Consider the following 16,217-nt stretch of genomic DNA (forward strand, 5'->3'; position numbering starts at 1 on the left):
GCCCTAAATATCAGACCAAAATAATCTTCGTATAAGGTCGGCCAGGAAGCGAATTGGTAAAAAATACAGCTCTGTCTGTTCGTTTTGATGTCATTTTTTTGTTTTTTTCTAGGCGAAAAAACTTATTTCGCTTTGACATCTAATAATCACGGCAAATTTGTTAATTGCCAACAAAACATCATTTATCAGAATGTGTATTTGTAAAAGTATGGGAATGTTTGAATTTTACATTAAATAAGATGGTTATTATGCATTTTATGAGGGATAAAATTATTCAACATTTTGACCCTTTGTAAGGATGGTACTTGAGACAGTAGAATGGTATCGTCCTAGCACTGATATGGTTATTTGGTTGCACAGTTTGAACAAAATTGGATGATTTGCTTTTGTTGTATGAGGAAAATTATTTTCTTTGAAATTGTTGACCTTATTTGAGGTAGGTACCAGTAGGATTGGACCAATATTGCTCATCTTCGAACTCGATCTAAGTTTTCTAAGCCAAAACGGGGGCTCCCTTGGAGAGTTATCGTGTGCATCAAATGGATGGACGGACAAACATTTCTAGATCGATTCCAAAAACGGATTTGGTTACATTTTTTTTAATTTTATTGAATGAAAGCAAAAAATGTCGGAAGTAGCATCATATTTTAGAATAAGTTTAGATTTGTTCGAATCGGTCACCTTTGGCACGAATTATGGCCTTCAAACGACCAATGAAATGCTTTTGTACGCTTGTAATCAACATAATGAGCTGTCACTGGAATAATTTTAACGGCTGTCGGACGAGTGGCTTGGAAATGACAGCAGTCTGAAGTTTGTTGCAGTTTTTTCATCCCACCCTATAGTAGATTTTTAAGGCTAATAATTTCAAGGAATATTTTGACTTGCTACGATCCTGTTTAAAGAGAGTTTTTTTCATAATAAAAAAAAAAACAAAATATTAACTCGCTTGAGGCCTTAAATATCAGACCAAAATAATCTTCGTATTATTATCAGTAATATTGCCGAAGACACTACAAATAAACGAATTGTAAGGAGTTTTAGTCGGAAAATTTTAAAAAAAGGCGAAGATGTGGGAACTTTTTCCTTTTTATTTTGCTTACTCTTCGATGTAAGTTATCAAAAAGTCCGTACACTTGTCTTCTATTTTTAGTCCTTTAATAATTTACTGAGTTCTTCCTGTAATCATTTTTTGTATGTTATCAAGTTGGCATTGAAATTCAAATTCGAAATTGACAAAAATAAGCAAATTCATATTAAAAAAAAAAATATTTGAAAACGAAAATTCAATGGAATTTCACATATGATTTGAAAAATATCCTCATATAAGCAATTTAATTAAATATTATGTGGAATTAGAACTGTCTTCATAACAATAATGGAGTTTCCTTAAAATTGGTCGAAAATAATACATCTGAAAGAACGCAAAACGAAAATGGAAATATGAAGAAGATAAATATACTGAATGGGATACGATAAATACTGATTGGGCAGGGTAAGTCATTCATTTGCTTTACAAACCGTGGTAGATATTTAAGTAATTTGTTTTAAATATTCCATAAGATATGTCGTGCCTATTAACAAAAACCGAATTTATTCTGTTGCTCTGTCATCCTGACATTTAGAATAGTTTGGTTTAGGGTATTGTATTGGGGACCCCCCTATGGGTGTTTAGTGATAAAGGTACCACAAGTTGACGAAAAGAAAATTTGGTATTGGGTGAAATCCGGAAATCCCTGTTCATGTGTAGCTGTGAAAGTGTTTTGAAAGTATATATTGTAACTATCGAAAAACCCTATCAGGTGATCTTGGAAATATGGAGGTGGTCTTGGAAAAAATGAACTACAACTGTTCGATATCCCTATTTAGGAACGTGGACCGATATATATGATTTTCAATATGAACCATCCTAGACATAATACATATTGTTATGCCAAAATTTCGAGCTCTACGTCAAATAATGTGGACTGTATCTCGATTTCAACAGAGAGACGGACGGACAGACAGACGGTCATCATCAAATCGACTTTGAATTTAATGCTGATTATGAATATATCTACTTTATGGGGTCTGTAGCGAATATTTAGAGATGTTACAAACGGAATGACAAAATTAGTATACCCTCCTTTTCTAGGTGGATTTATAACCTTCACCTTGGAAAAGTAGATTTAAGAGTACTTAATAAGAGGAATTAATAGAAATACGTCTGAATGTCCCTATAAGTCAGTATGTCTAAATCTAATAACTGAAAATCAAACAAATCACGAAATATATTTAAATATTTTAAGTATTTCATAAAATATGCCACGTCTTCCGCAAAACCGACGTATTTCTGTCTTCTGGAATTAAATTTTTCAATCAAATTCAATCTTAATCAAATATCTCACTAAGCCGGCCTTGGCTTTTAATGTTATATATACGTTACGGCATCCAGGCTATCCAGGGCGCTTGCAAGTCCCTGGATATATAAAGGAAGTTCACGCTGCCCAAAACACATATACACATTGTCTTTTGATTTAGAATTTTGCCTTTGGCATTGAAATAGATTCCGAGAAAGGAAATACCCTTGGTAGTGGTAGGAGGTAAGTCATAGTTTGAAATTAGTTGTGAATTTTTTTGGGATTTTGCTTTCTTACAGTCTACCTAATTGGGAACTTTATAAAAAAAATTGTGTCCGCGGATTGTAAAGCTCTCAAATTATACTGTGTCATAGAATATCTCGACTTTTAAAAATATCAAAATGTATTCTTCCACAAGTCATAAGATGTTCCATCACTATCAGTAATCTCCTATTAGTCGGGGTGGGATATTCCATCATAACATTTATTTTAGCCCTTATAAAATATTAAAAACCAAACTCAGCTCTAAACCACCTTCGCCACAAAACTATATATCTAACACCTGTCCTGTTCACACGGTTTTCGCAATTATGTTGATTCTTTAATTCCCTTTGATCAACTCTTTTTCTTTAGCCATTAAGAACTTATTCCCATCCTTAGCTGCTCGGTTTACCGATGCTGTTTTTTTTTTTTTTTGTCTTCTTCTTTAATTCCCTGCCTTAATTAGAGATGTCCATTAATTCGTCAAGTGTCTTTGACTTGGCTTAACAAGCTAAGCCAGCCACACCGAAAAGGCCATCTTGAGTGTTTCTCGTCATTCTAACACCTCAGCAGCAGTAGTGCTGCAGGACCCCGTCAGTCAGTCAGACATTCGGTGAGTGCAGCGTTTATGGTTTTTATTGCTCTTCCAATACTTCGTATTTTGTTGTTTAGTAGCAGCAGCAGCAACAACAGCAGCAAATAAAACGAAACGAAAGAATGCAAATGAATTTTTTAATAATTAAAAGCATCTTGTATCTCATGCATAAATAATGATTATAAATTGAACATTTGGAAAGTAAGGAGAGAAAAAAATGTGAAAAAAGAAGTAAAAAAATAACAAAAATGAGAAACCAAAAGTGTAATTAAAATTGTTCCTTCTTTTCATGTGGCAACCGGAAAAAAGGAGCAACAACCGCATCAGAAGTAGTTATAGTTTATAGTGTGTGGAGATGAATAACCCAGGAACGGTAATGGCGACAAATATGAAAAAGAAATAAGTCGATCGGAAAATTAAGAATAGTAATGGCAAAATATTTGATAAAAAATATAATTGAATTTGAAAAATTAGTTAAAATAATTAATTTGAAATCAGACAAAGATATATATGGGAGCTATATCCAAATCTGAACCAATCTCGATTAAATTTGGCAAAGATATTTCTGAGCTGTATTTGATACATTTCCCAAAATATTGTTGTTACAGATTGCATATTATGCCTGCGGAGGACAAAAATAACAAATCGGGTGAAGAATATATATTGTAGCTATGGCTATATCTGAATCGATCTTTACCAAATTTGGCATACTACTTTCTAGACTCAATTCGATCGTATGTGCCAAATTCCATCTCATTTGGGCAAATATTAGACGTTTGGTGAACAATAAAAGGTAAATCGGACAAAGTTATATATGGAAGCTAAATCCAAATCTGAACCGATATCAATAAAATTTAGCAAAAGTATTTCTGAGCTGCATTTGATATATTTCCCCAAATATTGTTGTTACAAAGTGCATATTACGGTTGCGGAGGACAAAAATAACAAATCGGATGAACAATATATATGGGAGCTATAGCTATATCTGAAATATGGAGGGTATATTAAGTTCGTCATTCTGTTTGTAACTCTTCAAGTTTGGCATATTTATTTCCAGGTCTAATTTGGTTGTATGTGCGAAATTCCATACAATTCGGGCAGATATTAGACGTTTGGTGCACAATAAAAGGCAAATCGTACGAAGATATATATGGGAGCTATATCTAAATTTTTACCGAATATCTCCAATTTCAATAGGGTTCGTCTTTGGGCCAAACAAATGATTTGTGCAAAATTTCATCTGGATAGGGCAATAAATGCGAACTGTACTTTGTTTACAAAAATACATGGACAGACGGACAGACAGGCAGACGGACGGACGGACATGCATAAATCGACTCAGAATGTGATTCTATGCAGATCATCAAAAGGAACTATGGGTCTATCTCTTTTCCTTTTGCCTCTTACAAACAAATGCACAAAGACATAATACCCTGACCACCTTGTGGTGTAGGGTATAGGATTTCGAAATGCTCTATAACGATTTTTTCGAATTTTCTGACCATATTTTAACCTTTCTTAAATTCCTGTGTTATCTCAACATTTGCTCAAATGTCAAAGTTATAGCTCTAATAAATCGGTAAGTGATAACGCAGGACTATTTTCTACACTCATGTATAATTTCCAACTTTAATTTACGAATTTCCAAAAATCTGCTTTTTTTCAACGCCCCAAATACCCCAAAGGTAAAAATTAAAAAAAAATTTTAACCCTCAACAAAATTTATCAGTTCAATCTATTCCCAATTCCTCAATACCATTTTCATACCCTCCACCATACATACTATGGAGGGTATATTAAGTTCGTCATTCTGGTTGCAACTCATCGAAATAATAATTATAGACCCAACAAAGTATATACATATATATATATATGTATATATATATATATATATATATATATATATATATATATATATATATATATATATATATATATATATATTCTTGATCAGCGTAAAATTCTCAGACGATTTAGCCCTGTCCGTCCGTTTGTTGTAATCACGCTACAGTCAAAACGAATTTTGATAGGAAGGTAAAATTTTGCACAGATCTGTCTTTTGCCTGCAGATAGGTCAAGTTCGAAGATGTCCACATCGGTCCACGATATCGTATAGCCCCCATATAACGGTACCCCAGATATTCGGTATTTTTATGATTTTAGTCACATTTTTCAATGGAATTGTCTGAAAATCCACACAAGGGTTTTCGTGTGAGTACTTTATCCACTGGAAGAGGGTCCACGATATCGTATGGTCCCTATATAAAGGTACGTCCCGATATCCAATATTTTGATGATTATAACTCCATTTTCAATGGAAATGTCTAAAAAATGCATACTAGAAGTTCTATCCAAGCACTTTACTTTCTGGAAGAGAAATTTCTATATAGGTCCACGATAACGTATAGCAAACATACAACGGCACGTATAGCCCATATACAACGGTACCTTCCGATATACAACATTTTGGCGATTTTAGGGATATTATTCACCGAAGTAGTCTCAAGTTTCGTATTTGGAATTCATAAAAGGTATTACAGCCAATGACAAAAAAGGCCAACGTCATCGTATAGCCTCCATATAACGATATTTTTGATAATTTTAGCGCATTATTCACCGGAATTGTATCAAATTTGGTATTTGCTTATGGATACTACAGTCAATGACAGAAAATTGTCTGCGCAGTTGCACGTCTTCGCATAGCCCCCATATAACGGTACCTCCCGATATTCGGTATTTTGATGATTTTAGCGACATTATTCACCGGAATTGTTTCAAATTTGGTATTTGAAGTTCCCAATGGATAATACAGAAAATTGTCTGTGCAGGTTCACGTTTTGGTGTCGCCCCCATATAACGGTACCTCCCGATATTCGGTAATTTGGTGATTTTAGCTATATTATAAACATATTTTTTTCAAGCTTCGCATTTGAGTATTGTAATGGCTTTTGACAAAAGTGGCCTATGCAGGTCCATAGACCCTATTGTAACCTCTACATTCGGTATGTTTAAGATTTAAACTGAACTTTTAACGGATTTTATTTTATTTTTTTAAGTTACCAAATTCGTGCCAAATGGTGGAGGGTATTCAAAGTTCGGCCAGGCCGAACTTACAGTTTTTTTTATTTTTTTTTTTTTTCAAAATTATTCATTTGACAACATCTCATTGTCAAAGTTTATATTTACAAATCCCTTGCATTTATACGCATTAGAGATGGAAACCTTCACCTATGCACTGAAATTTGACAAGATAAACCAGTAAGGTAAGGTCAAAAGCCGGCAGGGCCGACTATATGATACCCTACACCACTATTCGTATTTAATAGAGCCTTCGTAACAAAAAAAAAAAAAAAAACAAAAGGGTGGGAATCCCCAAATTTGATATTGAAAACTCTGTTAGTATCCAGAATTGAGATATGGGGATGGTTTTGGGAATTTTTCTATAACTATACGAGAAGTACTAAATATTACTTAATTTGGTTTTGGGTGAATGAATGAGCTTAAATCCTAATATAGATATCACTGTTGGTATCTGTGGTAAAGATATGGAGGTGGTTTTGGAAATGTGTGCTATAATTGTTCTAAAAGTTCTAAGTGGTACTAAACTGGGTACTATAATTGTTCGAAAAGTACTTAATGTTACTAATTTTGGATTACTGTTGGTATCCAGGGTTGAGAGATGTAGATTGTTGTGGATATTCGTAGTAACTTTTACGAAATTTGATATTGGTTGAAGAGATTGAGCTGAAATTCTGAAATTTGATATTGAGGACACTGTTGAAACTAGGGTTTAAATATGGAAACGTTAAAATAATTTTGGCATAAAAATTGGATTTCGATACATTGTTCAATGGTTATAACAATATTCCCCTCGGTAAATTCAATATGAAAGATTTCATTTATTTTCGTTTTTTTTTTTTTAAAGTTAAGAAGCAGTTAGTTCGGCCGGGCCGAACTTTGAATACCCTCCACCATTTAGAATGAATTTCGAAATTTTCAAAAAATAGAATCCGTTAAAAATTCTATTATAATCTTAAAAATACCGAATAGAGCCGTTATAGGGTCTCTAGACTACGTTTGTCATAAGCCATTACCATATTCAATTTCGAAACTTTAAATAAACAGGGAATAATGTAGCTAAAATCATCAAAATACGGAATATTGGGAGGTACCGTTATAGGGGGGGCTGTACGAAAACCTGAACCTGCATGGACAACTCTCTGTCACAGGCTGTAGCATCCATTCCGAACTTCAAATACAACATCTCAAACTATTGCGTTGAGTATTGTACCCAAAATCGTCAAAATACCGATTAGAAGGAGGTACTGATATATGAGGCCTATACGAAGGCGGTAGTATCCATTTTGAACTTCAAATACGAAATTTGAGACAATTCCGGTATGTTATGTCGCTAAAATCATCAAAATACCGAATATGGTGAGGCACCGTTATATGGGGGCTATATGAAAATGTGGACCTACATGGCCCATTTACGAACTTAACCTGCCTACTGGAAAAATAAACAAAATTTTAGCCTTCTATTTCAATTCATTCGAAAGATAGGGTGATGACAACAGAGAGACAGACGGACATGGCTAAATCGACTTAGAATTTTACGCTGATCATGAATATATATTATTTGTTGGGTTTGATATGAGTATTTCGAGGAGTTAATAAACATCAAATATACCCTCTATTGTATGGTGAAGGGCATAAAAGCTGTTCTACAGTTCTTATAAATCGCCCTTTAGTATTAATTATCATTATTTTATTCATAATAATTATCCTCCGTCCCAAAAAATTGTTGCCTGGGACATGTTCTCAACCCGCTGCAAATATATGCACAAAATTTCATTCACACATCTGGAGAATTTTTCAAGGCAAAGCATATGGAAAAATGATTTCATACCACAAGACGGATACTAAGGTTGTTGGTGCGGGACGGCAGCTGTTCACCAGCCATGAAGTTGTTAAAGCAGAGCAACAAATAAAATGCTACTTTTTGTTCGAAAAAAAATAAAGTTTTTTTCTATATTTTCCTCGAGTTGCATGTCTGTGTATTTGTACATCACTCATATTTTTCATGGTGCATTGCCGTCGTAGCCGTCGTCTCCCCAACCGACTGACTCACTGACTGCAAGATAGACAAATTTATTTTATTTCGCCTTTTTGTTTTTGTTTGTTTGGAGCCGAACGAAATAACAGTTTTTCTACTAACAAATAAAATCCCTGGAAAAAATATTCAAGAATTACCCCCAAAATAGATGTTGTTTGTGTTGTTTGCGTTCTTGTTTGCATATGAGCAACATGGAACATAGAGTGTATACATATATGTGTGTGTGCATGTGTATGTGTGCATATTAAAGACATTGTTGCATAAAACCTTCAAACAAAAGTTTTTACAGCCATGAACTTTTCTAACAACTGCTGATATTCAGTTTTCTGGAGTACCCCATGGAATATGAGTGGGGAAATTAAAGGTTAAGGTTTTCTGGGTGATATTGGGGAAAACATGCGAAATGGTCGCATGCAAGCTTGTTGTCAAGATACATTTAGAAATTTGCGATTCATTCGCTGGACAAAAAGTATATACGGCGTATGAGTACAATCAAAGCGTATACGTCAGGAGCAAGGAATTTAAAGTTTTGTATGGTAATTTATATTGTTTATGCCCTACACCACACAGAGGTAAGGATATTATGTCTTTGTGCATTTGCTTGTAACATGGAGAAGGAAGCGAGATACACTCATAGTTATCATTGAGGATCTTCATAGAATCACTTTCTGAGTCGATTAAAGCACGTCGGTCCGTCCGTCTGTCCATGTATTTTTGTGAACAAAATTCAAGTCGCATTTATTATCCGATTTAGATGAAATTTTCGAAACAATATTATTTTGGACCAAAGACGAACCCTATTGAAACTTGTGAGATATGTTTCCAATTTAGATATAGCTCCCATATATATCTTCAACCGATTTCGGGTTAATTGTGCACTAAATGGCCAACATCAGTCCAAATGACCTAAAAATTGACTCATTCGACCGAATTCAGTCTAGAAGCAATTACAATAAATTTGGAGAAAATCGGTGCAGATATAGCTATAGCACCCATATGTATGTTTCATCCGATTTAGGGTTTAAAGACCCTCACACGCGTAACATTGTTTCCACAACAATGATATTTGTTACCTGATATCAGATACAGCTCTGAAACATGTGTATCAATTTTTGTCAAGATCGGTTCAGATTTAGATGTAACTCCCATATATATCTTCAACCTATTTCGGGTTAAATGTGCACCAAATACCCAATATTAGTCCAAATGACTTGAATTTTGGCACATCCGCCCAAATTCAGTCTAGCAGCAAGTACATCAAATTTGGAGTAATATGTTCAGATATACCTGTAGCTCCGACATAATATGCATTCGACAACAATGATATTTAGTACCAGATATCTTGTAGAGGTCAGAAATACATTTGCCAAATTTTATAGAGAATGGCTAAGATTTGGATATAGCGATTTCAGGTTTATTGTGCAAATAATGGCTAATATCGGTCCAAGTGGAGTGAATTTTGGGATGTACGTCTCCATTTTGTGTTTCGTATCCGATATATATTTTTATACCGTCACCATTATTCCTGTGTAACACCTCGAAATACACATTTTTGACCCCACAAATTATATATATTCTTGATCAGCATAAAATTCTATGTTGATTTAGCGTCCGTCCTCTGTTCGTCTGTCTGTCCGGCAATCCGTCAGTGTAAATAACTTTAGCTTCCGAAATAGATGAAGTAGGTTAATTAAATTTTACTCAAATGTGTATTATGTCAACAGGACTTTTGGTATTGAAAATGGGCCACGTAGGTCCACGTTTTGATATAGCCCCCACATAACGGTACCTCCAGATTTTCGGTATTTTAATGATTTTAGCGACATTATTCATCGGAGTTATTTCAAATTTGGTATTTGCACTTCGTAATGGGTACTACAACCTATGACAGAAAATTGTCTGTGCAGGTCCACGTCTTCGTTTAGCCCGTAAGTAACGGTACGTACCGATATTTGGAATTTTGATGATTTTTGCGACATTATTCTCCGGAATTGTTTCAAAATTCGTATTTGTACTTCGTGATGGGTACTACAACCTATGAAAATTGTCTGTGCGGGCCCACATCTTCGTATATCCCCCATATAACGGTACCTCCCGGTATTCGATACTTATATGACTTTAGCGACATTATTCATCGGAATTGTTTCAAATTTGGTATTTAAAGTTCGAAATGGATACTATAGCCTATGACTGTAATATGTCTCTGCAGATCCCCGTTTTCGTACAGCCCCCATATAACGGTACTTCCCGATATTCGGTATTTTAATGATTTTAGCTACATGATTCACCGGAATTGTTTCAAATGTGGCATTTGAAGTTCGTAATGGATACTTCAACCTATGCCAGGAAATTGTCTGTGCAGGTCCACGTTTTATAACCCCCATGGTACCTCCCTATATTCGGTATTCTGATTTTAGCTACATTATAAACAGATATTTTTCAAGTTTCGCATTTGAATATTGCAATAGGTTATGACAAGAGTTGCCTTTGCAGGTTCATGTCGTCGCATAGACTCTAACAGAATTTTTAACGGATTTTATTGTTTTGAAAATTGCCAAATTTGTGCCAAATGGTGAAGGGTATTCAAAATTCGGCCTGGCCGAACTTACAGCTTTTTTACTTGTTTAATATAATCTTTATCTCGGGTGCATGATGCACTATACAGCAATGTGATTTGGTTCATAGTTGGCATGATCTACTTCACATAAATTCCCATTACAAAAATTTTTCCGACTTTTGACCTTTCTTTGCTGGTTTATGATGAGTTTAATTGCTAATATTATATGTCCCTTAATTCATCTTTTTAAGATTTTAAATATTCTGGGGTAGGTACCAGAGAGTGTCAACCTAACAGTTAATTAATATGGGGAAAAGTTACTGGTAGTAAAATTCCAAAGTATCCTTCTTTAGTCTTTGTTTCATACACTTATACTAACATACCATCCAAAATTGACCTCAAACCCTTGTATGTTTAACAACTGTCACACCCAACTACTACATAAGGTACCTTTTCCTTCGTTTCAAATATCTAAATGCACACATATGTACATTTACTTAACTGTCTCTCAGTCCTTGCATTAAGCCACAGTTGCAGCAACATAACAAACCGCCATCATCACTCTCTGCCCTGTGTGTTTGTGTGTGTGGCACAGAAGGCGAAACGTTCATCCATTCTAGGTTTTGCCATAAATAAATTATGAAACTGAAAGTTTCCTTTTTGGTGGTCATGTGAAGTACATTTTGATAGCATAATATGTAGATTTGAGTTTCTCCATTTTTTTTTTTTTTTTGGAATGAAAAATTTTACTGGATGGGAAATAAAACGTTAAGCAACTAGATTTACAACAATGTATTGCATATTGTATAATCATTGAAATGTTGTTTTTTTAAAATTTGAATTAAAGAAAGTTAAACAAGAATGATATTCAGTTGTAAGTCATATTACTATACTCGAAAAGCTTTCAATGCAAAAGTGATCCTGAGATTTATAGGGAGATGGACTTAAAAATATTAGAAAGAAATTAAAAAAGATTAAATTTAGGGAAAAATTCTCTGGGTCGCTGGAGACCACAACCCATAGGAAGTATACATTTTTAGCATGCCATTAATATATGGAAACTTTAAAAATATATTTCCACAACATTTGATGGAGCTATATCTAAACTGATTAGGTCCAAACTTGGCAGATTTTATTTTAGCCGGAAATTAATCGTATGGTCCAAAATTCAACAACTACAAACGAAACGTGATTGTTACATACATTTCTTCAAATTAAACGGGAAATATGTATGGAATCCATGTGAAAATCTGATCCGATTTTAAAAAAATTTGACAAAGGTATTTCTAGTCTGCATTTGATATTTAGCATTGTATTTATTTGCAATTGAGTGCATATCACGTGAAAAATATATATGAAGCTTTTCATATATTTTATCCGATTTGGTATACGAAACTTTAGGCTGTGTTAAATTTAGTCCGATTTGGGCTGATATTAAACATATGGCGGACAACAACCTTAAAATCAGACGAAGATAAATATGGTAGCAATATCCAATATTGCACAGATCTCGCAGGACTCGGTCTGCACGAATAGGATGAAATTTTGGCACAGCCCAAAAGCTCGTATATGAAATCGGATCAAACATAAGTATAGCTTCATATATACTATTCACCTGATATGTACTTCTATTTTGACTGGTATTACACATTTGGTGCACATTGAATGGGATTGAGATATCTAAGGGAGCAATTCTAAATCTGAAAAATGTAATCATTTTTTTATATCCTCCACTTTGGAAAGGAGGGTATATTAACTTTGTCATTCCGTTTGTAACATCCTTAAATATTCGTCGTAGACCCCATAAGGTATATATATTCATAATCAGCATAAAATTCTAAGTCGATTTAACGATGTCCGTCTGTATGTCTGTCTGTTGATATCGCGATACAACCCACATTATTTGACGTAGAGCGCCAAAATTTAGCAAAGCAATTTGAGTTGTGTCTAGGATGGTTGGTATTGAAAATGTTCTGGTATAGCCCCCATATAACGGTACTACTCGATATTCGGTATTTTGATGATTTTTGCCACATTTTTTCACGGATTTATCTGAAAATTGGTATTGGTAGGTCATAACGGGTCCCTGTGCGTGTGGCAAAACATTGCTTGTATTGGTCCACGTTCTGGTATAGTCCCCATGTAACGGTACCTCCCGATATTCGGTATTTTGATGGTTTTTGCCACATTTTTTTACTGATTTTTCTAAAAATTGGTATTTGTGGGTCATAATAGGTCCTAGTTCGTGTGGCGAAACATTGTATGTATAGGTCCACGTTTTGATATAGTCCCGATATAACGGTACCTCCCAATATTCGGTATTTTGATGATTTTTGACACATTTTTTCAAGAATTTCTCTGAAAATTGGTAGTTGTAGATCATAATGGGTCCCAGTTCGTGTGGCGAGTCATTGCAATTATAGGTCCACGTTTTTGGTATAGCCTCCATATAACGGTACCTCCCATTTGATGAATTTTTCCACATTTCTTCACGGATTTGTCTGAAAATTGGAATTTGTTGGTCATAATGTGTTCTAAGTCCTTTGGCGAAACATTGGAGGCTATATCAAATCGTGGACCTACACATTTGATATAGCCTCCATATAACGGTACCTCCCGATATTCGACATTTTAATGGTTTTTGCCATATTTCTTCTAATGTTTCCTTTACCCTAAGGTGGAGGGTATTAAAAGTTTGGCCCGGCCGAACTTAATGTTTTTTTACTTGTTTCTTACTGATAATGCTAATAATGATACCCATTGGAATATTGGCTTTGTGAATGAAATGAAGTTATCATTGCTAATAAAGTTTGGAAGTGACACATACGCCTGCTAAATTTTTCCTGGACTTTTCTGTTAAGGCACATTCAAGAAAATATACATTTATCACTAATACTTACTCAAACTGTGATTGGAATACTAAAATTGCCAGACACCCGGATCAGAAATAAGTTTGAGAAAGATTTTGGAAAGGAGACCTACCTATAGGGTGAGATGAAAAAACTGGAACAAATTTCAGACTCCTGTCATTATCAAGCCACTGGTCCAACAGCTGTTAAAATTATACCAGTTACAGTTCATTATATTGTTTACAAGCGTACAAAAGCATTTTGGTGAGAATTTTCCAGAGAAAATGTTAGTCGTGATGGAATTCAAGCGTGATAGTGTGATTTATTTATGTTTGGCTGGAAAACCACAAGTGGCTATCGCTAGAGCACTCCAGCATTTAAATGTGAATAAATCTTTTGTGTCTCGTACCATCGCTCGTCATCGTGATACTGATAGCGTAGCCCGACGTCCAGGAAGTGGACGGAAGACAACAGCAACATCAGCAGAAATGGTTCGCATCGCAGTGTTAGTAAACTGTCTCGTGAGCTGAACATATCGCAATATTCTATTCGGCAGATATTGAAAATGAGCTATTGAAATTCCAAGACATTGCAAGAACTTACACCGCAACAGAAAGACAACAGACTCAAAAGAGCTAAAGAGTTCCTTCGCTTGCCCGAAAGTGATGAACTGCCGAATTTTGTTTTCTCCGATGAGGAAACATTCGTTGTCCCGCAGTTTGTAAACAAACAAAATGATGGTGTTTACCTGCCAAAGACGTCAGCTGAAAATGTGCCTCTTCGGTTGGCCACCAGAACTCAAGCGCCGGCCATGGTGATGGTGAGGGCCGCCATAACAGCCAATGGTCGCTCTACGCTCGTATTAATCGACCGACCGTTGCATCAGAATAAATGCCGAATATTATCCCGAAAATATTTTGGAGGGTGTATTAAAGCCTTGGGCACGCGAATAGTTTGGCCGCAGACCTTGGACATTCCAACAGGAGTCAACACCATCGCACTTAGCACGCGCCATCCAAGAATGGTTACAAAATGAGGTTCGTCACTTCATTTCCAGCGCACAACGGCCACCAAAATCACGGGATACCAACCCGTTGGACTATTGTGTCTGGAGTATTTTGGAAAGTTAGGTTGGTACAAAAAAAAAAACAAAGTGTCTATCGCCTCAAGCAAGCGCCTCGCCGGGAATGGGCCAAATACCGCAGAGCAACATTTGGGCAGCGTGTGGCGGTTTCATTGGTATATGGGGACTATACGATATCGTGGACTTATATAGATAATTCTTTTCCAAGGGATAAAGTACCCACAATGAACTTCTTGTGTGGATTTTCAGACCATTCCATTAGAAAATGTGGCTAAAATCATCAAAATACCGAATATCGGGGGGTACCGTTATATGGGGGCTATACGATATCGTGGACCGATATATCCCATCTTCGAACTTGACCTGCCTGCAGACAAAAGAGGGATCTGTGCAAAATTTTAGCTTCCTATCTTAATTCGTTTAGACTGTAGCGTGATTTCAACAGACGGACAGGCGGACGGACATTGCTAAATCGTCTTAGAATCTTACACTGATCAAGAATTTATATACTTTGTTGGGTCTAAAATTATTATTTCGATGAGTTACAAACGGAATGACGAACTCCATACTATGTATGGTGGAGGGTATAAAAATGTGAAAATTATGGCGTTCGATTTTGTTGCAGTTTTTTTGTTTTATCTCACCATGTAGATCCACGATTTAGGACACATGTAGCATTAGCTCCCGATGCCAAGCATTTTAATTATTTTATTTTTATTTTATTTATTTTTTTATTTTTTTTTTTCTTCCAGAATGGCAACAATTTTAACTCTTTTCAATATCATAAAGGAAATATTGATTATTGCAATAACAATTTTTTATAATTTTGCAACAGATTAATATTATTAAATGTTATTACTGAACCTAACATAATTGTTACTTGTTTCTTTTTTTTTGTACCGATACTAAAAGATATATAAGACAAAAAAAGGTTTATTTAAACTTCAGAATAATTTTGATATGCTTTGTTTTATTTAAAGGTTTATGATCCAACCTAGCTATTTGCATCGTCTAGTATGGCTATTCACTTCTGTAAGTACGAAAATGTTGCCTTCTTTATTCCTCCAATAGTCAAAAATTCAAAACATTAACCCCAATATCTTTCCCATTTTAATACACTTTAAGTCATTGGTGACAAGAGGATAACTTGAATAAAAGCAAACATCAAAGTGAAATGTTAATGTCTTCACAGACAGACACATTGTCACCCACCAAAAATTTGAATTCATTTCATCAGCATTTAAGACACACAACTCGCTGTGTCTTTTCACAAAACCAAGCAACCTTTGCAGAAATGAACCTCCAATAGGAGCCCAAGTAACGACTTCTAGATAATCAAACAGCACAGCATTACATATTAAAATGGTCTTTAAATATATCATAGTTTTGTGTTTAAGCACTTAACACTATGTTTTC

The 16,217-nt window shown here is 35.0% G+C and overlaps 1 long non-coding RNA gene across 1 annotated transcript; it reads left to right on the top strand.

The window, feature by feature from the left end:
• The first annotated feature begins 1,251 nt into the window (after positions 1-1,251).
• On the top strand, positions 1,252-15,669 carry LOC131805743 (uncharacterized). Its single transcript, XR_009343803.1, has 2 exons — positions 1,252-1,495; positions 15,554-15,669. It is a non-coding gene; the product is annotated as an uncharacterized LOC131805743 (long non-coding RNA).
• The last annotated feature ends 548 nt before the right edge of the window (positions 15,670-16,217 follow it).

Source organism: Musca domestica, unplaced genomic scaffold (assembly GCF_030504385.1).
Source record: "Musca domestica strain aabys unplaced genomic scaffold, Musca_domestica.polishedcontigs.V.1.1 6, whole genome shotgun sequence".
Taxonomy (NCBI): domain Eukaryota; kingdom Metazoa; phylum Arthropoda; class Insecta; order Diptera; family Muscidae; genus Musca; species Musca domestica.